The sequence below is a fragment of the Varanus komodoensis genome, unplaced genomic scaffold (assembly GCF_004798865.1).
Source record: "Varanus komodoensis strain SLA01 unplaced genomic scaffold, ASM479886v1 scaffold10, whole genome shotgun sequence".
In the NCBI taxonomy this organism is placed as follows: domain Eukaryota; kingdom Metazoa; phylum Chordata; class Lepidosauria; order Squamata; family Varanidae; genus Varanus; species Varanus komodoensis.
In genome coordinates this window covers 30,682,660-30,709,969 of record NW_025335269.1, presented here as the reverse complement: position 1 = coordinate 30,709,969, position 27,310 = coordinate 30,682,660, and the positions used below count along the sequence as shown (strand labels likewise).

At 44.5% G+C, this 27,310-nt stretch overlaps 1 long non-coding RNA gene across 1 annotated transcript in view; it reads right to left on the bottom strand.

The window, feature by feature from the left end:
- The window catches only part of LOC123017064, a 122,157-nt gene that overhangs the window by 90,500 nt on the left and 4,347 nt on the right, over window positions 1-27,310 (bottom strand). The gene's annotated exons all lie outside the window — the stretch shown is intronic.

The window sequence follows — 27,310 nt, the reverse complement described above, 5'->3', positions numbered from 1 at the left end:
AGGATATAAATGCAATGCTGTTGTTGTTATGGATAGGCAAAACTATACTTAGCTAGGGATATCTGGTCAGGGCCATGTGAGGACTTCATGGCCAACACAACAACCATGGGGCAATTCTACCAAGGGGGGATGTCCCAGAAGGTTGGTCTAGAACAGGTTCCCAAAGGGTAGGAGGGAGGTAACTGGAATGAAGATGACCTCTGTGTCCCTGCTGAGGTCAAATCACTGCAGGGTGAGATTTAGAATAGCTGTGCTCTTGGGAAGCCTAACCAAGATGGTTCTCCACTGCAGGCAAATGGCTCTGAATGAATTCCAGGGAATTTTCAGTTCATATAGCTGTAGACAGAAGCCCCCAAAGTCTGTTTCTCCAGGGGAACACCTTTGGTCTCAGGAAAGGGTAGATTGCTGGTGAGGTTGACAACCCAGCTACAACCCGATGGCTATTTTAGGTTCCTAGGTGGTTTCTTAACCACACCAACAACCCACTGTCCCTGGGTTTTGATATCATGTGTGTAACCACACATGGCCTGGATTAAGAGTAGAACCACCACACTCCAGTGTAGGATGAAACCTTCACCTCAGAAGACACATGATATTTTCCTTGACATCCCCCTTCCCCGCATATGGTAGGATTAACAAAGAAAAGTATTTCCATTAGTATCAAAGGAGATTTCCCCCCCTTTTGTTAAAACATCTGTTGAGGTGGGGAGAGAATTCTTGGGAGGAACAGGGGTGGATTAATTCTCCTCTCCCAAAATGCATTGATCTCAAACCAAATCTGGCTTACACTAGAGTAAATAAAAAGAGAACCCCAAACTTCATGCCACAAGATTAGTACAATTTGCAGTTTGACTCTCCATCTAATGGAAAGCACATGTAGGCTCCCCACTGTAGACCCCCAGAGTGTGAAGGGCAGTAGACTGGGCAAAAGTGATGCATCTGAGGCAGGGACAAGAAGGCTGTCCCTTCTCTCCCTTCACATGCGAGCGCTGAATTCCTGTACAGGAATCCTCTCAGGCTAATACTACTCTCTTGCAAAACAGGCCCAGAGATGATCCATGCTGGGACTGAAGAACACCTTCAAACCCATCACTGTACCTCCCAGGAAAATCAGGGGAAACTCCAGACTTGCACAACAGCTGGGATCTGGCTGGATTTAAATGGAACTGAATTGGCTTATGGCAGTAATTCCTGCCTCCCAAGAGGGGTTTTTAGCAGCTAGTGAGAAAAGGCATTTTAACCACAGACTGCTAAGAACAAAAATTCTGGAATAAGGTAGACTTCCCATTAAGCCATCAATATCAAATTAGATGCACCTTATTGCTTTTTATTTTATTTTATTTTTTTATTTATATCCTGCCTTTTTCCTACGAAGGGCTCAAGGCAGATTACATTCTCCTCCTTCTCCATCTTATTCCCACAACAACAACCTGTGAAGTAGGTTGGGCTGAGAGTCTGTGACTGGCCCAAAGTCACCCTGTTGACTCCATGGCTGAGCAGGGACTAGAATCCAGATCACCTGAGTCCCAGTCCCATGCTCTTAACCACCATGCCACACTGGCTCTCAATTTCACTACAATGAGAAACTGGACAGACTGATCTCCAGTGTTCATATTATTCACAACCCTGGCATATAAGAAAAGGTAAATTGACATTGGGAGGATTTTTCCCTATCTTGTTAAAATGAATTTTTATGCAGATTGCATTATCTAGGGTTCTGTGGCCTGATAGAATTCAGTGCAGTAAAATAGTTCCTGGCAGGGTTGTTGAGGGTGCAGTAGAAAATAAATTGCATAAATAAATAAACAGAGGTGTACTTTAGACTTCTTAAAATGTAGTTTAGGACAGGTATTTAAATGCAGTTTAGGACAAACTCATGCAGGCTGCTCATCAGGTTTGGTTCATAATGACCACTATGCCAGTATAATTTCATAAGGTATATCCACATCGGAAGATGATCTAAGGACATTTTATATTGTATTTGCTCACAGCAGAAACCACTGTTGCATTAGAAATTAAATTCAGTACTGGAACAGAACACATACTTAATCAAAGTATGGCAAATTGCCATGATGGGTTCACAAAGTTTATTCAAGAAAGAGGAAAAGATCATCTAAGTAGATTTGGTGAATGTTGATTAAAGTAATCATGGACATATTGCCAAACATGACTTAAGTATACATAATATTTCTAGGCTGCCGTTATCTGAGTATTATTAGTATTATCACCTTGTTCTGACTTTTTACAAGCAGGTGAACCATTTCAATTGGAAAAAAATGAATATTGTTTTGAAACAGGGCTCAGGTGTGACCCCGGCACAGTGTCATTGGTTGGTACCTGAGTGAGGCTTCCTGAGAAGTTATGTGAAAATGTTTTAGGAGGAGGTCTCTGTGAGCCTGTTTGAAAACCCTAAGAAAAATCTGCAGGCTCCAAAAAGATGGGAGACCTGTCTTTCAGATATGTAAAGAAAAATCTTAACATCCCAAGTTGCTTTCCCTGTCTTTCTTTTGCTGCTGGGAAACCACAGTCTTATCCATCTCCTTGAGTAATAACCCTGTTCAGGTGAATTGGAGTGGCTCCCCCAACCATGATCAACTTGGACACTACATTCAACCTCTGGTAACTTCCTCCAAGTGCCAACTCCGAGGGAGGCATGCAGGGTGGCAGCAAGTGATTGGCATCCTGCAGCAGCAGAGGGTTGGACCCGATGGCCTTCCCCTTCCAGCTCTACTCTTCTATGATTCTATGAAGTGGGAGGCCTTTCTCTGAGGTGCTGTGCTGCCTATGAAACATCCTACCCACTGGGACTCACCTGCCATCCAATTTGTCATCCTCTTGATGCCAGGTTAAGATGGCCTGTTATGCCAAGACTTTTAGCTATTGTAACTTTAGCTATAGTAAAAATGTGCTTTAGAAACATAGAAACAGAGTGAGTCAGAAGAGGCCACCTGGGCCATCTAATCTGACCCCCGGCTCTGGCCATCTCCACTCATGACATGCCTACTATGTGCAAATATACTTACTATATCCAAATATTTTAATTGTTATTGTTTTAATTTATTGTGTATTTTATTATGTTGTGAGCCGCCCCAAGGCTACGGCAAGGGGCAGCATAGAAATGTTTTAATAAATAAAATAAATAAAATAAAATATGCCTACCATGTTTAAATATGGTTTCAGTTTTTTAAGGTGTGATTTTATGATGTCCAATTGTTTTAATATAAATTGTATTTTAATTATTATTGCTGTTGACTGCTGTTGGCTATTGAGTGATATAGAAATTAACTAAATCAAATAAATAAATATAAACTCACAATTCACTACAGTGGCAATAGTAGTGCACTAGGGGCAAATTACCAGTTGTATCCTTGTATCAATTTCACAACCTCTTGGAAGTCCCAACAAAACAGGTCTAATGTTGTCCCATCGTTGGCAGGTTTTGATATACTATGACCAGGAAGTTAGTTTTGTAGGCAAACTTGATTTCTGCTTTAAGAAGGGTAATACAGATGTCTGCTGCTATCTGTCTTTTCAAACAATATCAGCTCAGAATATGAGAAAGATTTCTTTCAGATTGCCCTACTAACTATAAAGGCCAAATCATCATCCCCTAAAGCATTTTCTACAGAGTAATCAGTTTTGTTCTATTGGTGGAATAAAATTTAATTTGTGAAACTTTAAATGCCTCTGGAATGTAGATATAATTTTATTAGATAAATTTGAATTAGATAGATTTGAATTATATTTTTATTTATATAATAAAATATAAATAAAAAAGCTCCCATCTTATAATACAAAGCCCCCAACTTATACTATGAAGAACTATCTCACATGTGATTTACAGACAGCTTCAAGAAATGAGATTTTCCTTATGCTTTTGTACAGTTCAAATGAAATTTAATTGAGCAGAAGGTTGTTGTTTTTTAATGGCACTTCAAATGACTAATGATGAGCAGTTTCAGGGAGTCTGTGAACACATTAATCAGGGTTAATTGAGACTCCTCAACTTCTCATGTCATAAAACATTTAAAATGCTTTTCACTTGGGTTGTTTTCATTTCACAGGAGAAGGGGTCTTGGCCTTAATTAATCACCTGAAAGTGTTGTTAAAATCGACACTTTGGATATTTCTTCATTTCTCTTTAACCAATTTCTCATCATTTTGGTCATTGGGAGCTCCTGGCCCTGGAGACCACAGAAGGTTCTAGAATCTAGAGCCATCACTCAATAGGGCATGAGATAGCCTTCTGTTTGAAGGGCTCTCACAGGGTAATGTACTAAAAATGGTGCTTAAAGTGGCTCTGTGAAGGCATCCAGTATTTGAAGGGCTGCCCAGTCCAAGTCCAGTTCACAGATACCCACCAGAAGGAACAGCAAGGAGAGAACTGGAAACTGCCAGTCAACAGCTAGCACTTGAACAGCAGACTGAGTTTGCTCCAGTGGCAAGAAAACCCCAGAAGTGTATAGGCCAATGAAAATTCAGTTTGCTGTCAGTCCTAAGTGATATATGAAAGATTATGCTTACCTAAAGGAGATTTCCTAAACATTCAATATAAAATAGAAAAATGTTTCATGATGTTCATAGAACAAAAAGAACATGGCATCTTCTGCCCAGCTTCATTCTGATCATATTTATTCTATTTATTTATTCTATACCAGGAACATCCCTGGATCTGTGCTTCATGTTTGATTTTGTATACTTGCAATAAGATACAAATGAGAAAGGAAAGTGCAAGGAATGCTTATCACATTGACAATTATTCCTCATTGTACTACTACAATACAAAATGTTAATCTCTTGTACATCCATTGCCTTACAAAATGGTCTCCTTAGCAACAGGGAATGGGTAGAGAAGAGAAGACTCCTATTATGAGTGCGTAATAGGCCTTTAAAAAATTATGGGATGATTTCAATTTGGCCAGATATTTTGACAGGCAGGAGAGAAAGTTCTTTGTTGTGAGCAACTTTGAGAACAATCTCAACGATGTCTAAATTAATTGGAGCCGTACCCACTTCATACCTGTGGAAGCATGACTGGGTTCATCTGAAGTGGGAAATAAATTTATAGCGCAATATTATATATACTATATAGCGCAATATAGGAATTCTCAGTGTCTCAGCTCCTACCTCGTAAACTTGCTCTGAGGGTGGAGTCAGTACTCTGAGCTCAGAGCACCCTTCCCTCGCCCTCACAGCTTGTGGGGAAAGAACTGCTGCAGCTTCAAGTCCAGAAAAGCAACTTCAGAGATCAGTTTTTGGAGATCCTCCATATAGTCTGAAGTGCTTGATCCTGCCTAATCTTGGAAGTTAAACACAGTCTGGCTGGCCTTTGCCTCCCTGCTCCTCCAGCCATGCATAGGATGCCCATAATCCCTGCGTTCAGTGGGCCTCACTGGATCGTGCCCTTACTCTATGAATTTGGATAGTGTTGTATTATATAATAGTAACTCTTTAAAAGTCTGCACAAAATAACCCAGTTCTCTGTTATGTGCAAGACCATAACAACTGAGATGGGCAGGGAGGAGATGTGATACATTAACAAAAATGCATAGACAACCTACTGCTTTTACAGCCTTTTCCAGAGAAGTAGACATGTGACATCCATAGAAAAGCAAACAAGATTTACTAGCTCCCTTCAGTTATGTGTGTTTATAAGAATACGATTACACTGGCGGGAAGCAGGGCACTGTCAGTGCTGGCCCCACTCTGTATCCATGAGCAGCTACATCTACCCTGCTTTCTGCTTTGGATCTCAGATCCCGTCTCTGCCTTGTACTTCTGCTCATTTGCCTTCTCGGATATTAGTATATTGTGACCACCCATGACTGGCATGGAATGGGCAAACCCCACCTCCAGAGCAATTGCTTTGTGAGATGGCCCACAACAATCTCTAGCAGATCCAAGTGTGCCACCATCCTAGCACTGGAGAGGGATGGAAAAGGGCAGGCTGCGCTTGCTAGATCCACCCTGCACCCCTCAACAGCCTGTCTTCTGCATCACACTGTCTGCAGACAGCCGTGGGGCTAACAGGGGGACATAGCAGCAAAGGCAGCCCTGCTCTTTCCCACTCTTCCCATCCAGTCTTACCTGCATGCAGATTAATGACTGGATGGGAGTCAGTGCAATTCTATTCATGTTCACTCATAAATACAGCCCATGGAGCCCAATGAGACTCGCTCCGACATATGTACCGGATTGCAGTTATTTCTGGCCCACTAATGTGATTTAAGGGAAGCTTCCTACAGCTGAGCTCAAGCATTCTAAAAGCCATGCACGGAGCAACCCAGCGGGCACATGGAAGAAATAAAGTATGTGGTGCCAGTGTATTGATTGGCAACATGCAGCTGGTCAGCTGTTTGGGAAGCTGGGCAGCTGAAAAATGTGGTGCTGTGTTCATACAAATCTGACAACACTGAAGCACACTCTCCTACATTCGCTTCAGGCACACATGAAGAGCACTGAAGAGAAACAATCTGTGGGTACTACGGGTTGGATCCAGATTTAGTCATACTTAGAAAAGACACACTGAAATCAGCAGGACTTCACCAAGGTTTCTTCTGTTTTCCTTGCAGGAAAAAGGACTTTCTGGAGATGGCTTGTTAAAAATTGGGATCATACAGTTGTGCCACTCGTGGTGAATCCATCCTCAAAAACACAAGCAGGAGCCTTTGACTCCCCCTTCACATGGGGTCTGCTTTGATATTCTGGCTTCTTAGCTAACTATACGAACAACTGTTTGGACAAAAACAGTTTTCTGAGTTCCACTGAAACGGGAAAGTGTATGGTTTAAGAGGATCCAGGAATAGGCTCTAAATCACCTTGTCATGATGGGGAGGTGATTTAGAAGGGGAGAGAGGAGTGTTCAGGTCCTTGTTTTGTGCTGGCGTTTGTTCATATCCTACAGGACGCTCCATGACAAATATAATGGACATGCCCAATCTCTGTGGATTGTGCCTTGTATGTGCAAACAGTCACACTGCAAGCTTTGCTACATGAGGCATAATTATTAGATTTGTAGCCCACCCCATTAGAAAATCATTCACATGAGGCTCCTCCCCCCCCCCACAAACACACACTTTGAGGATTTCCTCTTTGTCTTTTTATACTTCCCCAAGCTTGTGATGCTCATTTGAAAAATGCATACTTTAGGAATATGTACACTTCACAAAGGGAGAATGGACACATTTGGATACACACATCAAAAAAACTGCAGACTCAAATGTGTACTTTTTTTGTTTGAAGGAGTTGCGTGGGAATCTCACAATCAGGAATCAGAATAAGGTGGGCTGAGCTTTGATGCTGAACTCAGAAAGCCTTAGCAAGCACAAGCTAACGAACATTCAGTTCATACATTCACCCCGCTGGCAAGAATTGTTGCGTGATGGAGGTCAGTCTACCATGCTGTGGTCCGTGTGATGCACGTCTTCCCCACAATGTCAGCTCACACAGATACCCAGTTCACATGCAAAATGCTAGCAGTACTTACCATGGAGAAGGCATGCAGCTACCAGTCAACGAGACAATACTGGACTTGATGGACTGGCCTGAGGTGGCTTCTCCCTTCTCTCACCCACTTTATTTAGAAGTAGCTGCAAAGACACCCAATGTGCATCCATTCGGAATGCTCACGTTGCAAAAGAACTTACTTGCATGGAGAAGGAAGAAGATAAACTGGAAAGGGAATTCTTTAAGCACACACGTATTGGGGGCTGTGTATCGGGGCAAAGGCAAAGCGAGAAATCTAAGCAATTCCCTTTCCCTGATTGAGCGTTTTAAAAAAGCTGTATCTTTCATATAGTTAAATGTCCCATTTAATGTAAATTAGGAGTGAATTACTCATATGGTCTTGACCACAAGAAACAGTTTTGCTATCACTAAAATATCACTATAAAATTGGCAGTGAGATCTTGTTCTGGTTTTCACTGCACCAACTAATGCTGTTTCCAGTTTTCAGAATACACCTGCAGTCTTCTAAACCTGCAAAAGGTTTAAAATGACTATTTCATTTTGGAAGAACGTAAATTATTTGTTGGAAAACCTCTTTGGGAGATAATTCTGCCTGGTTCCAAAATGGGTAAATTGAAATTAACATAAAGTGAGTGTATATTGTGTGGGGAAGGAAATTTGATTATTGTCCCTAGTTTAAAGATGATATATTTCTTCATGAAAAAACACATTACTATATTTTTCCTGTTTTCCAAGTTGTCTCTTTTTAATGATTTCCCCTTCCCTCCAGGTTTTATTGTGGCGGAACCTCAAGACCTTTAATGAATAGATGAATCTAAAATAATTATTGCTGGAAGTCCTGCAAGAAATAAATTGAATTGTATTTTTAACTGTATTAATGAATTGCATTCTTCCCCATCAGCCATGGAAACAGATTGCTTATGAGGCTTATATGCCGTTAAACCATCTTTCTGAGTTAAACAACGTAATTCAGTTCTGTTCTTAAAACATTTGTGAACAGGTCAGAAATGAAGTAAAAGAATTATCCAGTGCTATTTACTTATGTTCATGTCAACACAACTCACATTAAGTGTTTTATGTTTGTTTTTTTAAGAATACAGTATGTAACTGGACAGGCAGGTGGCAAGGCATTCATCACTTTGATGGAAGCTGGTTAAATCAATCACAGAATGTGATTGTAGTTGTATAAGAAATTCAACCATATGCAAGTATAAAACTATTTTAAAGCATCATCTTCATGCTTCTGCTTGAGGACTCCTCTTCTAAGGAGGATCTTGAGGTCCCACAGACAGATGCCATCAAGCAAGCCATGGTAGAAGACCCGTCCTGTCTGGAGGAGAGGATTCTGCCTCTGGGGCAGAGCTGGGCAACTCCCTGATCCCCAGGAATGCCATCTCCTCAAGCAGTTGCCCAGGAGCACTCCTGCAAGAAGGCATGTTTGCTTGCTGGAAAGGACTCTTCAAGAGCAAGTGACTCCTCAGGAATAATGCTGACAGGGAGCTCCAAAAGGCTGCAGCTGAGCCTTGCATGGGGTTCAGATGCTAAAACACCTTCAGTGTTTAGCCAGTGCGGGAAACAACACCATTCCTCTGCTCTAGTACCTGCTGCCTCATTTTTCATACCTTGCCTCACTGATTGATGTCCTATGCTTTTAACCCTTGGAGTCCTACTTTACCTTGTTTCTAGATTGTGTATGAATCTGACTGCTCAGCTATGTACTTTGATGATTCTTGCCTGCTTCCTTGCCTGACTAAACCTTGGTTCTTGATCATTTGCCTGTTTTGTGACCTTACTTTCTGGATTTTTACTCAGTCTGCCACAGTCAAAGAAGGACATTATTCTCTATTTTAAAATTGTAAGTTGCTAACTAGATAGATTAATATGAGCTATAGAAGGCTTTCTATTCTATCCCAATGTCTTCCCTTTTTTTAATTCATTAGCCAAAAAACCCCACCCCTGATATTAATATTCCGCCTTTATTGTTTTTGAGATCTCAAATACAGTTCAGTCTAGTTATTACATTATCGATCAAACTAAGTTCTCTTTAACAGAACATATAGTCCAGATTTTAAAAATAAAGATACTGTAGAGATGTTTGGCATTATTTTTATTGTATATTTGGGGGGCCAAGGAGTACTCTTGGATGTTGTCATATTGCTGAAAGTAAGCATGGACAGACTTACACGTTCCCCTCTCTCTTACCACAACAGCAAAACCAAAAATAGACGTTCAAGTCATGCACCCACTGTCACCACTGTTATGTAATCTGGCAGCCCACCATTAGCATTTCAACATGATCAGAGTTTCTTTGTATTTTGCAACATAAGAATGCAGCTGCAAGTGTATTTTCTGCCCTAGGTACACAAATTGGATAGCTCCTTCATATTATAATTAGTCTCTGTGTTTGAATAGTTAATGTTGAGTGCATGAACCTAGTTCTAGATAGACTCTATCATGGAGCCTGTATTGTGAGGCATCAGAACATGAGTATTTGTTTCAACGCAATTCAGTGGGCACATGTTAATGAATACAGCACAATGCAGACCAGAGTATGGTCTGAAGACACATAAAGCATCTACAGTGTTGAAGATAAGCAATGTCTGAGGCTGGCCTGAGTTTGGAGGGGAGACCACCTGGAAACTGCCTATTTCACTTGACCCAGGACTTGCCACTTTCCATCAGCTGCCTTTTATGACTAATACTGAATTTAAAAGTATACGAATGCAATTCCCAGGTTGTGTAGCTAATTTTTACAAAGACCCAAACTAGTAATTACATTCTGATTTCACAATGCTATAAGCATTAAAAGGACCATCTAATGACATTGCCCCATGGGTCAGAATATAGATTTGATTCTATCCTACCATATCCGTTTGACATTTAAATGGTATGACCTGGGACCCCAAGCTGAGCCAAATAATGTATTTTAATCGCAGTTTCAGAAGAAATGTTGTATTTATTTACATATCTCCTCATGCTCTGCTGTGAAAGGTTAACTGTGAAATAAATTCTACAGGATGAAAAGACAGGCAAAGTTTTACTGCAATAGCATTCCTGTTTTCTCCAGATGACTGGAGAAGGGCAAATGTTGGCCCTATCTTCAAGAAAGGAAAAAAGAAGAAACTGCAAACCACAGACCAGTCAGTCTGACATCAATCCTTGAGAAAATGCTAGAGCAGCTTATAAAGCAGTCAGTCTGCAAACATCTTATCTAGCCCACCGCACCAGCCACACAGCTCCTTTGGAACACCTTGAAAACAATGCAGTGATTACTAGAAGTCAATATGGATTTCTCAAGAACAAATCCTGCCAGACAAACCCAATTTCATTTTTTTACTGGATAACCTTTACTGATGGACTGTGGGAATGCTGTGGACATAGTACGTCTTAACTTCAGAAAAGCTTTTGACAAAGTGCCCCATGATAACCTGATTAGCAAACTAGCTAAAAGTGGGCTAAATGGAACAACTGTCAGGTGGATCCATGGCTTATATCGATTTATACCCCATCTTACTTTTTTGCAAATAACTCAACATAACTTACATCATTCTCTTTCTCCTGCTCTCCGTCTTATCCCCACAATAACAGCCTGTGAGGTGGGTTGGGCTGGGTGTCAGTGACTGACCCAAAGTCACCCAGATGGCTTCACGGCCGAGTGGGGACTAGAACATGGATTGCATGAGTCCCAGTCCCACGCTCTTAACCACTACATCACGCTGGCTCACTCCAGTTGGCTACAGAACTGGACTCTCAAAGAGTGCTCATCAATAGTGCCTTCTCAGTCTGAGGAGAGGTAACAAGTGGAATATCATAGGGTTCTAGGCCCAGTGTTCTTCAACAGTTTTATTAATGATTTAGAGGAGGAAGTGTAGGGAACAATAATGACACAAAACTCAGTGGGATAGCTAAAATCCTGGAAGACAGACTTTGTGGCATTTCTTTGGTGCAGAGCAGGGGTGTTTCTGAGCATCTAAAAGATCTGGGCCCCAGGAAGCTGGGACACATCTGCAGAATATCTGCATATGCTAATTTATATTTATACAAGTGAGGGAGTTCTCCCAAAATACAACATTCCAAGATGGATAGCTCAGACTTCAAATCTGAACTGGAAGAAAAAACAGGTTCAGAATCCTTAGCTGAAATGCAAAGGCCAGTGAGCTTCATGATAAGCCATCTGATTGGTGAGAACCTGGCCACCTCCAGTTCAGAGGAAGCCACTGTGGGCGGGGGGACTTTATCAGGCTAGTGTTTTGACATCAAGTCATGTTTAGCAATTAAATAATGTTCAGCATTCCTGTCTTGTCCATAAGTAGCATGAACCTCCCTGAGGTGGAACTAACTCCATTTGGTGGGGAAGTATGGCAAGCCTGCACCCCAAACAACAGCCTAGGCCATCTTTGACTTCCCAGATGTGAGCCTTGCTTGGTCTGGATGAACACCAGTTACCTTGTCAGTTTTAATTAAAATAAAGCACCTCAATTATCTTTTGCTGGCCCCACTTCAGTGCCTTCACAATAGGGAGGCAGCCTTTTGGCTTCATAGATGGTTCAAAGGCCCTGCTCACTTAATGGTCCCTCCTTAATGGGCTTGCTAGTATGCTCCTGATCTAATGTAGGAGGCAGTTGAAGAACATATGCAGTGGTACCTTGGCTCACGAACTTAATCTGTTCCAGGACTCTGGTCGTGACCCAAATTGGTCATGAGCCAAATTAAATTTCCCCACAAGGATCAATGTAAATAAGGTTAATTCGTTCTGTAACCATTTTTTAAATCAGAAAAATGTGAAGCAAAGTGACAACAACAAAGATCGTGGCCATCTCCCCCCCCCCACCCCAAGCACAAGCCCGGCCATCTTCCCCCCCCAGCACAACCGAGATCGTACGTGTCATCCCGGCACACTCCCGTCATCCCAGCACGCTGGGGGGTGGGGGGGAGATACGGGTGTGATCGTGGGCGCACTGGGGGAGGGAGAGATGGGCGCAAACGGTGCGCTGGGGGTGGGGAGATGGCCGCGATCGCAGTTCCGTTCGTGCAGGGAAGGGGTGCCTGATCAGCGGTGCACTCCTGCAGGAAAGACAGGCAGACTCTCAGCCATCTCCCCCGCGGCTCTGCTTTGCTGCTCCCGTCTTTCCTGCAGCCGCGTGCCTCTGATCACAGACGCCTTCCCTGCATGAAAGTAACTGCGATCTCTGATCAGAGGCGCGCGGCTGCACGAATGACAAGCAGAATCTCGGCAATCTCCCCCACGGCTCTGCTCCGCTGCACCCGTCTTTAGAGCAGCAGCACACCTTCCCTGCACAAAAGCAACCGGGATCGTGGCCATCTCCCCACCTGGGGGTGGGGGGAGGCTGCAATCTTGGTCGCCACCCAAAGCAGTGTTCGCGACCCAAGTAAAAATTTTTCAGTAATTTTTGTTCGTGGCCCGATTGGTTCGTGAGCCAAGGCATTCGTGAGCCGAGGTACCACTGTACTTTGCTGGCTAGCCGATTCAGGCTGTGCTCTGTTGTCTTGGCACCGTCAGCGGAGGTGAGACTCCCCAGACTAGGGCCCCTGTTAGGCCAGACAAGGACCCTCCTCAGGCCAGACAAGGAACCCCCCCCCCCCCCACATATTGTGTTTCTGTGCCTCTGACTGTTTCTGTACGATTGTGTAAACTTTCGGTGTTTATGCTGTTCTGCTATTCAGAGTTATTGTATCTCCCAAATACACTTTTCTGCATGGTTGCTGTCTGCTTTGGTGTACATATGTAGCCCACGTAAGCTAGCCATTTCCCATGTGCTGTTGTCTGGACCGTTTCAAGGAGGCACTACTGAGCCCATCAGTTTCAGTCAATTGGAGCCTGCCTTACAGGGGTCCCTGCACACACAATGTGAGTTGCTAACACTTGGGAATGCTGGCTGGCTTACTTATTCTGGGGGCAACAATAAAGTGTCCCCTTGTAAGTAAACATGGAGCTGGCCTAATCATTTATTTGGGATTATAGAAAAAATCTTTCTCCTCCCATCAGGGAAAATACAGGAATGGAAGGAGATTCAATTTGGAATCAACTTCTAGCAGGGACACAACTCTGCAATTAGCAGGCACCTTAGCTTGATGAATACTTCTTACAAACAACCTTTATATTACTCTCTTTGTACCACAATACCAGTCCTGGCTGGCCAGCTTAACATAATATATAAAGGAACGCTTGCGTCCATATATGGCCCCCTGCCCCCCGAGATCGGCAGCAGAGGCCTTTCTCCGGGAACCCTCCATGAAAGATATTAGGAGGGTGAGTACCCGGAGGAGGGCCTTCTCTGCGGTGGTGCCCAACTTATGGAACACACTCCCCAGAGAGGTCCGCCTGGCGCCATCGTTATTTGTTTTTCGGTGCCAGGCCAAGACCTTTTTATTTAAAAGTTATTTTAATTGTTAACTTATGAATTGTATTTATGGGATTTTTAGGTATATGCCGAGATGCTTCTGGTTTTTTAACTATAATTGTATAAATTGCTTATTTATGTTTATTTATTATTGTTGTAAGCCGCCCCAAGGCTTTTTGTGAATGGGGCGGCATAAAAATGATTTAAACAAACAAACAAACAAACAAATAATAAAAGGCTCTAGTTAGAAGCCTCTGACCTTGTTCTACTGGGAAGGGAAAAGGAGAGGGGTTAGGCTAAATAGAGAACATCTGGACTGCATCCCAGTTTAGAGGTAACTATAGGCATCCCAGTTTAGAGGTAACTATAGGGTTAATTTAAATTTCACAAGAAGCAAAGCCAGACAATTAATGTATAATCCAGATAATCTCAGATAATCTCTTCAATTAATTTTCATCCTGCTCTGATCATCTCAAACCAATGGGATCCTTCCCTCTAAGACTAACTCCCAGGGAAAGATTTTTCTGCTGAAGGGGTGCTCCTGCGTGTGAGAAGAGAGTTAACTCTTTCCTAGCCAGCAAGGCAATTAAGCTGCATGGGGGAAGCTGCAGTTGGCACCAAGAGACACTCAGGGCTCTGTGGAGGAGATCTGGAGCCCCTGGAAACAGATTGCAGTTTCCATAGAACGTGAGCTGTGCCGATTCGGAATACACTGTGTGTCACTCAGATTTGTTTGTGAGGTTTTCCCACTGTCCCTGCCACACTACTGCTGGTCTCTAGATGTGATCAGAGCACACTTGTCCAAGGGAAAACGTAGCTGCCAATTCCCACACTCCTACATGGATGCCTTAGGACACAGGTGAGGAACCCTTTTCAGCTGAAGAGCCAAATCCTATTTTGGAGACGCTTTCACTGCCCTTCTTTGTGGCCTGTTGATGTCCTGAATTGGCCAGAAAACGTTCCTTGGGCCTCTAAAGGATCCTGGTTGAGCAGCAAGGCAATTCCTCCCCTAGCCAAGAACAAAAGACAACACCTCTTGCCACAGAGTATGTAAGCATTTCTCCCACTATGCAAAACCTCTCAGGATGCACCCAGGCTTCCTCCCACCTCCTAGCATGGAAATGTTTTAGTGCATGCAACAGTATGCAATTTCATGCTGCAAAGGCATGCCTTACCTCCAGAAAGACTGGGGAAGGCAGCTTCGAAGCCATTCTCCCTGGTGCATTAATTAACAAGCTGAAGTCCATGAGGTCTTGGCATGGCTTCAAGGAAGTATTTTGGCTTTTGGATACTGGGAACGTTCACTATGCTCCCTGCCCAACCTCAATAACATCCTCACCATTCTTCCAGCAAAGCCTGAACAATGCAGGGGCCAAAGGAAAACGGGTTAGTGTCAAAAACCATTAAAATAAGCATACTTTCTCTTACAGTTCTTACTGCCAGCAACCAAACCTTAGGAGATGCATTTCAATTTTATAGAATGGGCAAGGGGTAAGAAAACCCAATGACTGGAGGGAAAGGGGGCAGGCCTAGGTAAGCAGATGAAAGAGAACCTTGGAGGCTGAATCGGGGTTCATCCTCAGGTGGGTTGGATTTGGCTCCTGGGGCTGAGGTTCTTCACCCTTGTTTTGGCGCTATCTGTAAGAAAGGGGGAATGGTTCGGTTGTTCTCTAATCTCTGATCTTGCAATGGCCCTGCACTGGACTGAGTCTAGGTAATGCCTGGGGCATGGGCAGCTGACTAACTGGTAGGGGCACCAGGACCCAGGCAACCAGGTTATGGCTCAAGGTACAATCTAAATCTAGTCAGGCAGTTTGAGGACAGTGCCAGGAGTAGGAGGGCAAAGTAGGGTCAGTCCAAGAGGCAAGCATGCTCAGACAAGCCAGGAGTCAGGAAATCGAGGAGACAATGCCAAGGGATGCAGGTACCTGAGAGCTGGAACAAGCAAGGCCAGGAAGGTGAGCAGGGTCCAGAAACAGAGTCCAACAAGCAAGGAACATCCCAGCAAATCAGAAGACCCTCATTGCCAAGGCAGCTTCTGGAAGGAAGAGCCAGTTCTTCAGCCCAGGGCTCCCAGCTGGTGCTCATGAGAGCCTTGGCAGCTAGAGTAGATTGGGGCAGTAATCCTGCAACTACCAGGGCTGCTATGCTGCTCCTTGGCCAGCAGAGAAGCCCTGAAGCTGCCTCGGATCTTGACAGTAAAGGTACAGTCACCAGGATGGAATAGTCAGCTGCATGTAGGACTATACCTGATGGGTTGCATTCCACCCTAACCATCTGCCAGTGGGAGAGAAACTGCCAGCAGAACCCCTTTTTTCCTCCCCCTGCAGCCCCCATACCTGCCCTGGATCTGCTGTGGAAGATTAAGGACCCTCCTGAGCAGACTTAGGAGGCATACAGAAGGGTGTAGGAAGGAGGAAGAGGAGGAGGAGGAGGGGAAAGGAAAAAAATGGAAGTCCATTTGTGAGACATTGGACTTGGGTCACTGCCACCTATGCTTGACTGATTTTGCACATGCACTTCTAATCAGTGCATTTATAGAAAGCTGGTCAAGAGTTCCCATTGAACACAGTGGGTCAGCATGTACCGGATGCCTCCTTGCACATGCTTCTGGGACATTTGTCTTTCTTCAGCCCCATCTCATGCTCAAATAACTCTGGCATTTTCCCATACACGTTCAGGTCAGGCCCAGTCCTGCTTAGCTTCACAGAGACAACTGTGTCACCACCTGAGCATATACGATGCGGCAAAACCTGTTACGGCTAGAGCATCTGCTGTTTAGATTGTGCTGGCGCCATACAGCAGCACTGTTCTGCTCCTTGCTTTGTGTTTGCAGAAATGAGTCCATCGGAGAGCAACACAGGGAAAGCAAACCGAGCTTGTACAGCAAAGCTGATAATGTTCTGTTTGGCTTGAAGAAGGGCAAATGCACACCTTGGAATCGCAACTTGTTCTTGTGCCACTAGAGAACAGCCTGAAATGCTTTTAATTCCACATAACCCATCTCTCATACAAGGCTGCAATGTTGGTCTTGAAGGCCACGGCAACACCAGCTGGCTGCTATTTGCTGTTTTAATGAATATATTTAAATTCAAATCAGCTGTGCCAAAGTGCCTCCAAAGCCTTGGTATTACAGAGCCAAGCCGCTCGGTGCTGCCAATTCCACTGCCAATCTAGCCGTCCCGGAGAGGTTTTGACGAAGGCCTAACGTGATAGGTTAATGCATTGTTATCTTGGCTACAAGGCAAAATGATTCCCCAAACCACGCTTAAAAGGCACAACATCCTGAGATCAATCTGAGCTGATGAAGGTGATAGCCTTGTTCCGTCCTTATCCTTAGTTTTTGGCTAACACTGGCATTTTCCCAAATGTAAAAGCATGCAGCTCCTCTATTCCAGGCTTTGCATGAGTGGGTAGGCTAGACCTGGGGGCTGGGTGGGGCCTTGCTTTTCCAGTGGCTCGTTGCCCATTTTCTGACCAGGTTACACATGTCAGTGTCTCAGCAGCTCAATCAACACAGTGACTATACACCTCCATCTACATGGGAATGCCTACCGCCCTGTACCTAGCTTGTTTCTGCTGCCTCTTTGGGTACACTTGGCTTTGGACAGTTTTTAAAAAATCGTTCATGTCTGATTATAAGCTTGGGCCACAAATAAAAAGTCATGACAGACATCTCAGAGCTACAGCATTGTTTATCCTGCCTCATCGAAGACGGAGATTCACCTCCATGCTCAAATAGGTAACAAGGGCTTGGTGCTTTGGCCATATTTTCTACTACAGGAGCCCCTGTGCAAATCAATATTCTTCCCTCAAAGGCTCGAGGGACACAGATGTTGCCCCAAAACCTCAGGCGGCTCTCCACCATCCCTTCTCTCATATTCACACGACCTTTCTTTCTGCAGTAGCTGCTCACTCTTAACAAGGCTTCTCCAGCTTGCCTTTGCTGTTTGTTCTAGCAACGGGTTGGGCTACCAGCAGAGGCTTTGGGGTGGGGGCTCAGGAGTCCTGCTGCTGCAAGGTCGCAAAGGGGCAGCAGAGGACATTGGAGCAGTCAGTCGGTCACCAAGAGGTGAAGAGCACCATGACTGTAGTGACGCAATGAGCAGGTGCTAGACTTGGAATAGAAATGCAGTGTGTGGGTGGAAAAGAAAGCAGTGTGGATCTCTGCTGGGGAATTTTGCAGAACAGAGCAGAGCAGAGCTTTCAGTGATGAGATAAAGACCCATCCTAATCCAAGAGCCAAGGGAACATGCCAGAATTTGTGTGCCTAATGAGACTTTGCTTTGATGATGCTGTAAGGAATTGGGTAGCAGGGAGGGGTGGAAAGGTCTGCCCTGGAGTCCAGAGTGCAGCATCACTGCTGGGCCAGGTGGAAATGGAGAGCTCCTCCGCACAGCCCAGGAAAGGCCCCTTGGGAGCTTCAGTGCTGGTACCTGGGACTGGAGCATCTCCTGCTTAGAAAATGTGTCACCTGCCCATTCTGTGTGCCTTTTTCTTCCATATCCCCTCACTTCGAGGCTCAAAATGCTGACTTACCAGCAAGTCTAGGGAGCAGTCTGGTGTGCCCAGGAGGTTGCTGTCCAGAAGGTACCACAGAAGGTACCACTTCAGCAACTGCACAGGCATCTGAGAGGGATGCTTTAACTGGGAGTCCTGCACTGAGCAGCAGGTTGGACCCTCTGACTCCTTCCAGCTCTGGTTTCCTATGATTCTGAGCCATGGCTAGCTCTGAACCAAGCGGCTCTACAGCTGCCTCTGCTGTCCTGCCCCTCCCTGGCATGACATGGGATCCCGTCCCAGAACACATGACGAGGCTGGTTTCCCCTTTGTGGGTTGAGCTCAGGAAGTGAGGCCTTGTGCTGCCAGGTGGGCCCTGTGCCTTCTGTCCTGTGCTTTCACTTGGACATATTTCCACTTTTGCTGTTGGGGTTCCATGGGTTACTTTTGACCATCAGGAGCCTGGGGCGGGAGGGACCAGTCGGCTTCCTTGAGCCCACGGCCTCTTCAAGGGGATTCCTTCCAGATAGTTTATTTTATTTATTTATTTATTTATTTATTAAAACATTTCTATGCTGCCCCTTGCCGAGGCCTCGGGGCGGCTTACAACATCAAAAAAAATACAAAATACATTAAAACAATAACAATTAAAATATATACAGTAAAATAAAATAAGCTGCCCTGGCCGAATAAAATTCAATAATATTAACATTTAAAATGCTGCTTAAATAAAAAGGTCTTCGCCTGGCGCCGAAAAACTTCTCTTTGGGCAGTTGTGTCCTGGCTCCTCTTGAACAGCACAGCCACTAGGACTGGTGACAAGGCCCTCGTCTTCCTCTGAGGTCTCACCTAGTTCAGTCTGATCCAGATGTGGTGAGACATGACATCATTGTGCAATACACGTGCAAACTCTACAAGAGTCACAAAAGTACACACAGGCTGCACTGAGATGTCACATATTTGCAGGTCAAGAATTAAAGATGGGCTGAAGCTCTGCCTGAGCACTTGGATCCTGAGTTGCTCTTCTCACTTGGAACTGGTTTGCACTCCTCACATAATTTTGGATCTCCCAACAAATCTTAGTTTGAGGAAACCAGAAAGCCTTCTTTTAAAGCTGTATGGATGAAGCTCTTTCATTTTGGAGGAACTTTAGGATGTGCATTCCAATGGTGGCAAAAGGAATGGAGTCAAAATTCCAAAAAAATCAGTATATTGTAGCCTGAAGTTCAAGAGCCAGTGTGGTGTAGTGGTCAAGAGTGCAGGACTGGGACTCAGGAGATCTGACTTCTAGTCCCTGCACAGCCATGGTGCCAACTGGGTGAGTTTGGGCCAGTCACAAACTCTCAGCCCAACCTATCTCATAGGGAAGTTGTTATGAAACTAAGATTGAGAGGAAAAGGAGAAGGATGTAAGCTTTGAGTTCCTTGCAAGGAAAAAAGGCAGCTATAAATAAAATAAATAACACTGTCTATACAAATCCTTAGGAGAGGAATTACTAACCTAAAGTTTTCTAACCTTTTAGAAATATGCACAACCACCCAATGATTGAAGGTTTGGGAAGGGAGGTGGGGTCAGGGAAGAGGGTGTGGCCATCTGGAGAACTCAGAGGGCCAGATTTGGCCTTAAGGAGAGATGAATTTGATCTCCAGACCTGATATTCTGTACCCCAGTGTTAAGATGTATAAATAACAGGAAGGGCAGAAGTGGGAGAAAAACATGTCTGAGTTCCTCACTCATCCCTGATCCTTAGTACTGAGATAGCTAAATGTAGCCACTGCATCCAATTTAATTATAAATAACTTCTGGGTGAATTAAACAACCAGCACATTTCATAGGCTGCTTGAAAATTGTAAGCCATATTTCATAGCATATTTGAAAGTAATTGCAGTCACTTAGTTTAACCCACACTAATGACAAAGGACACTAAATTATGGGTAAATGCTGAAAGGTCCTATGCTTTTTGGCTCTGAGCAAACAATTCAGAATTGTCTCAAAAAGCTGACCTCATTTAGAAAAACATGGGTGCTTTGCTAAGGCCATGTGGAAGTTTCTAGTGTTCTGCTCTGTAATCTCAAGGGGAAATCTAATGCCAATAGAAAGCATGAAAATGAAAGATCAAATAGAAATCTAAAAACTGAGATGAAGAGCCTAATAGGCCACAGTCCCTTTGCCTGGCAGTTCCATCTCAAAGGACTTTGTAAATAATGAGGCACAAAATAACTCAAAATCAGCTTCTTGCAGGTGTCTGTCATTTTTTTTAAAGGGAAGTTTCTTCCATCAATGACAGAATGGCGATCTCCTTAAACAAAGAGAGCTAGGATGGTCTCACAAAGGGGTGCCTTGATTTCTCCATATTCTGCCCACACAAGCCCATGAGGTCTAGGAATCTAATTGATTTTAAGACCTGTGTTTTGTTCCTGCCTCACAGGAAAAATAATTTACCTTACATCCTAAAGTGCAAATAGCATCCTCAGCCTCCAAGGCCATTGTAGGAATTAATTATTCACAAGTCACTAAACAAGCAATTTGATGTCACAAGTAACACTCAGGATTCCACTGCAAAGTATTCTCCTGAGGGGCCTTTTCCTGGCAGAAGCCTTCCATCACATCCTTCGAGGAAGGCTCTGTTCACACATTCTGCTTGCACAGGCCCCTAAATAAAGCCTAGGAAACATTATTTTTAATGAATTGATGCTAAGTACCAAACTTGGAACCTTTTCCCACATTTGTGTTAAGTCGCAGAACATGCTCCATAAGCAGAGAAAACTCCATGAACTTTTTCCTTTTGTGACAAATGCTTGCCAGCAATTAAAGCTGCCTACAATCTAACAGCCTAACAGAAATGCAATTAACAAAATTAATGAAATGTGAAATGCCCCTTCATATTGCAATGCATATGAATAAATAACCAATATTCCAACTGGTATGTAAAACCGGATTTGACTGTTAATTTTAACTATGCCTGCATGCCTGGAATAATCCTACTAGATGTTTAATTTGTGCAAGCACCCTGGATTCTTCATCTCATTAATTTACAGTCGCTATAAATTGCATACTACTTACTTTTCATAATGGAGTGACTGCAAGAGTAGACATTTTGTAAACATTTGAACTCATGGCATCAAGTCGGGGCATGAAATCAATAATTAGCTGTCTTTTAATTTGATATTGATATGGCTGGAAACATAATTTGCTTCCTGCTCTTTGCCCAAGAGGGCGCATTCTGGGAGATTCAAGAGCTCCTGCACAAAATGAGTCACCACAAGTGAGATGCTGTGATAATAACCTCCAAGGCTGCAGGTAAATTGACCGAAACAGTGATGCAGCCTCCGGTCAGCCACCAGGTCAGCGATGAAGATGTAAACTTAATGGGCACACACAAAGCTTCCAGTTGAGGCTTTCGTCATGTCAGTGCCTTGCAAGGCCAAAGGAGAGGAGGTGAGACTAGTGTGCCATGCAGACTGTTCCATGCCCCCTATGCTACCCCACAGTTTTCTGTTGTGTTGGAGGTGCCCCATTGCCAGTGTTAAAGAAAGATGCAACTATTCATCTAGTTAGCTTTTTTGGGTATAGAACAGAAAGAGATACTATCTTATTCTTCACCTCAGGTAGTGGAACACCTTCTGCTGACTGGGTGGGGTGGGAGGAAGGGGCAGATGCCGCCATGGTTTGTTTCTATCCCTGGCGTATTTCTCCATCACTTCTCTCTTTCTTGCAACAGCAAATCCTGTAAAGCAGAGGAGCCCCACAATGCACTAGAAGTCTGCCATCTGGAAATGCCCATAGTATTGTAAGGGTTTGAAAGCTATTTGAGACACAGCCGCACCTACGATGTTTTAGACTATGCTCAATATTTGCAAACATCTGCAAGCCAGGAGAAGACCTTACTTTAAAAAAAATCATTTTAATAACTAATCGCCCTAGACCATGGGTCCTCAAACTATGGCCCATGGGGTGGATCCGGCCCGCCATGCCTATTCATCCGGCATGCGCTGCCGCCTGCCACCCGTGTGCACACTCGCCGTGTGGGCAGGAGGTGGTGGCTTGCTCACTGGGAGATGGTTTTGGACTCGTTGGGAGATCTCTGAGCGAGCGAGCCACCGCTGCGCATGCCCAACACCTCACCGGCCCGCGTGCCCAGGCTCCCCTCCTCACCGGCCCGCGCGTGTAGCCGCCGCCTTTCAACTGGCCCACTATTGAAAAAGTTTGAGGACCGCTACCCTAGACCTTTGTTTTGTATGTTTTGTTATATTTTATTGTTGTTTTTAATGCATTATGGTTTTTATTATGTTTTTATTGTGTTTTTATCTCGTGTTGTGAGCCGCCCAGAGGTGCTGTGGCACAATCGGGCAGCACACAAATGTTTTAAATAAATAAATAAAATTTAAGTTTAACAAAGCAAAACCATAAAAGAGAAACGACTATATGCATAGCTGTCTCTATAGATCTGACTATATCAGTTACACATAAACCTCAACAAAGGCCAACAACATATCTGTACAAGTATTGATTCAAGATGGCATCTACATTGGAAGTGTCAGTAGGGCCTCATTCCACTGCATTTTAAGTAAGCATTTTATCCTTACATAGTGTGATGTTAATCTGTGCATATGTACATAGACACAGGCATATCATGAGCTCCTCAGAAGAGCAGATTACAGATGTGACAGGCAAACCAACTATATGATCCTTTATGCTGTTTCTGAAGACATGATGCCTGAATCACTTTATTTGGGCCATGTCGAAATATCCACAACCTTAGGACTATGTACTGAGATAGCATGCACTCAGTATCAACAACCCTTCATTGTGCGTAACTGCACCATAAAAGGTGCTCTAAAGCCATGAGACAATTCATCCTTCTTACTCTTCTGTTGTTTCCCCATCTAGATTTTATCACTTGGACGCTTTGAATGTCTCACGTACTCCCATGATGTTTGGGGAGATCCAATTCTTGCAGAACACAAATTGTTTCCACCCATCTTACCACAGCATCCCTTCCCAAAATCAGAACATCTCTGTGCTTCACCCAGCTAAACGCAGTTCACCATGTGCCATTGGCTGCCAACTGCTGGACACCATTCCTGGTTTTGCAGTTTATTTTATTTAATCTCTATACATCCCAATAGCTGAAGCTCTCTGGGCAGTTCCCAAAGTTTCAGATAGGTAGTAAAAACTAGAGATTTATTGAGTCCCTAGTCAGCTGTTATTTGCTGTTGGTGGGCTGTGTTTGCCTTATTGGGTCATAGCTTGTGCGGGGCTGTCATAAGAACCGCCATAATCACTGCATGGTTGGGGCCCTAAGCAGCAGCTGTAATATCTGGGTTGTCTCCCTTTATGGCAGGGGCAGGTAGCCATGGGTCTTCCAAATGCTCTAGCCTACAACTCCCAAGATCTCCCCAGCTGTGCTGGGGGTGGTAGGCCAAAACATCTGTAAGGCCACAAGTTGCCTAGTCATGCTTATGGGCTGATTGAGATGATGGCTTCAGGTCAGGGATGCTCAAGTTATTGGGGAAACAAGAGGGGAATTTCAATTAACCATACACGTTCCCTTCACTTGTCCCCCAACATTTTAGCCAGATCATGGGTCCCTCACAGCTTCCTAATAACACTAGGTAAGGAGGGTTGCAAGGACAAATAAGGGGACAGACTCCCTTGGTTCCCCAAGAAGTCAAGCTCTGCATTTCAAATTGCCACAACTCCTTAAAAGCAAACAAGAGCACTGGGCTTAAAGCACTTGATTCAGATATGGGTGAAATAATGAACACAAATATAATTAATTCTGCCCAACGTAGTAAGGTTCTACGTGATCTTTGCTTTTGTCCCCAAGAGATCTTGGGTCCAAAGCAGAAATTATTTTAAATCTGCATGTCTTTTTTCAGTTTTACTCTTGAGTAGGTGCATGGGAGCCCAGTGGATTGGAACCCTAACACGAGCTTAGTCTAGAGGAAAACATTTAAAAGTCGTAGCTGTTATATATGGATTTAAAGCAATGCCTGTTCTGGCCTTCAAACTAATCCTAAAGCAAGGCTCTGAGTCACGCTTCTGACTATGTAGTCGGTCATATTACACACAAGGGCTATAAAAGATTCAAGCCTTGTTAGCAACCAGCATAACTGACTTCTGAGGCCAAACCGCCAGCAGGAAGAAATCTGAGATGAAAGGAACGTGCCATTGTGCCAGCCTTCCCATTCAGGCTAGCCATGCTGACCAAGCCCTGCTCTTGGAACAGCTCATTAACGTGGGAAGTTTCTTGGGCAGTGTGCTGCTTTGACTGGCAGAACACTTCATGCTTTTCTTCATTTGTCATTTAACGCTGGATCTGCAGTCTCTTGTCACTCTTCCATTGGCTGTTCCTCTCTTATTTGCATTCCCACCAGGTCAGAATGGTTTACAGAACTATCCACCTAGCAGTACGTTTCCACCAAATGCAGCTGCTGAAGTCTTGAAACTTCAGCCCCCTCCTCATCTGATACGGGATCAAATCCCTTCTCTTGTGGAGGTACCTCTGCAAAAGGGCTGGGCTAAACTCTTATGTGGCCTTGTAACTTCCACAACTCAGTGTTCCAAGCCAGCATGCTCAACAACTGTGATGGCTGAGGATGATAGACACTGTAGTTAAACATGACTGGAGGTGGAGAGGATGTGAATGTCTGTATCAGATGAACCCTTGCAGAGATAAGTTTTTTGTTTTGTTTTTCTCAAGAATATGCCTTCTCTTGAAACATTCCCAATTTTCTGAGGGATTTCTCTACCTTGAGGGTTTTAAACTGCTGCTTTACTGAGGTTTTTCCTCCATTTTCCTTGTGGGAAGAAAAGTGCATCCTTTACATGGGGTTTCTGCCTTAATATAATAATTAACCAAGCACAAGGTAGTACTCTGGTGTATCTGCAGTATAGCTCTGAAAAGAAAGCTGCAAAAGTGGCTGGAAAACACTGAAGGGATCCCAGAGGGTGTCTGTGCTACGGAAAGGGCCTGCAAACTTCTGTGTGAATGGAACCACGTGCACATAATAGATGCCTTGTGCAGAGAAACCCTCAATCTTCTCTCCGTTTGCAATGGGGTCCTTAGCACTACAAACCATGATGCAGTAGGCCTTTTGCAAGAAGAGTTGGGCAGCCACTTCTCTTGCGGTAAAACAGCAATTGGATTTCTGCGGGCCTGGCTAAGTTTGCTGCATTTGAAGAGCTTAACAGTACAATGTGTGTGCTCCCGCCACCCCCAGAGGGGCTGTCATAGCCAAGGCCCCACTGCCAGACAGATAATCCAGGCTAGAGCCTCCTTTCACTCTCCAACAGCCCAACTAGCCATTTGGGATCAGATTTAAAACCCAAGCATTCATCGCACTCCAGCGAAAGTCCTTATGACGGATATCCTGCCTCGTTCTCTAAGGCTGTGAAGGTCATGTTGCCTCCCCTGGGAAAAGTATGTTTCCTCAGTGACACGTTTGCTATGGCAAGCTTAGTCACCGGAGCACAACTGGGAGTGCTTTGAAGACTGACCTCAGTGTGTCGGAAGTCAAAGCATTTGCAGGGGCATCGTACTACAGCGCCAAGACCATCCATCATGCTCACCAGAGGATAAATCCCCTCCTGGAGGAACAAGGCAATCTAGATGTCAAAGAGCAAATGGGACGGGGCCTTTGAAAAGGACCCCATCCATCCATTTTTGTTCCAACATAACTTAAGGCTTGCATTGCCCGGACTGGCCCTTTGGCCTGCCCCGCACCCCCTCAGCTAACCTGCTGCTCTCTGGTGTATGGCAGTAAATGCTGCCCCATCACCTGAGTTGAACTAAGATGCGGTTGCCAGTTTGTGCAGCTTCCACCAGTGGATGGGGTGGGAGGAAGCTTACCTTTGTCTCAAGCAGCAAGGCCAGGCCAGTGCATGGACCACCAGAATCTCATCCCCCTTCCCCATGCTGACGCCCTCCTGCTGTTCTGAACTTTGATTCCATCAGCCCCGGCCAGCATAGCCAACCAACAGGCATGCTGGGAGCTGTAGTCCAAAAGATCTAGAGGGCACCCGATGGGGGAAGGCTATAATTATGTAATCTTTTGAGTCTGCCAAGTACCAGATGCACACACATGGACTCCTAAAACATCTCCTCCGCTGCTGCCACCGCCTCCCCCTCCTCCCCCCCTCCCTCCCTCCCTCGGGAAATGGAACGCCTAATGTTTTCTACACAAAACTCGTTCTCCACCCCACCTTCTCAACAAGCACCTCAAACAACACTATCAACTTTCATGAAACCTGGTACTGGTTACTAAAACATACATGATAATTTTCAGAAGTAACATGGTTCCGAAAATAAATGACTTGGCTGGCCAAGCTCTTGTTGTGCCACATATGGCCAAGCTATACCTGCCCTTAATATGCACTTTGAAAAATGGCAGACTGGATCGCTATCTGTAGAGCGGGACTGCTCTGCAGTTTTATGGGGCCTGAGGCAGGTGCAATGTTGGGGGCCCAACTGCTGTCCTTTACAAGGACCTGTTTGTGCCCACCCGCGTGGGGGTCCTGGGGAGCCTTGAGGCAAGGCTGGGGCAGATGCTGACTGGGGCAGGCACACAGCTGCTGAGGCAAGGAAACTGCCCCAATTTCCCTCCCAGAAGGACTCTAATTGGTTCTGGTGGAGGGACCCCACCAACTGGTTCTGAGGCACTGGCGTGGGCATCCGAGCCCTTCCTTCTTCAACACTATTTCCCCAGTTTAAATCACCCACCCACACAAGGCTGCTATTTGTCCTTTGGGGGAAAACTATGCCAACACCCCCAAATGCCTGGCATATTGTCACGAACCATTTTCTTGACAAATGATATTGCCAGCAGATTGCAGGACTCTGCTATGAAAAGAGAGGTTGGCCTTGCTGAGAAATAAATATCGTCCTAATCATAAGTTGTTTGTTGCTAAAGCAATTAGAAAGGCTTCTTGAAAGCTTCAGCAAGTTTACCAATCAATGGATGTTTATTTGAACTGTA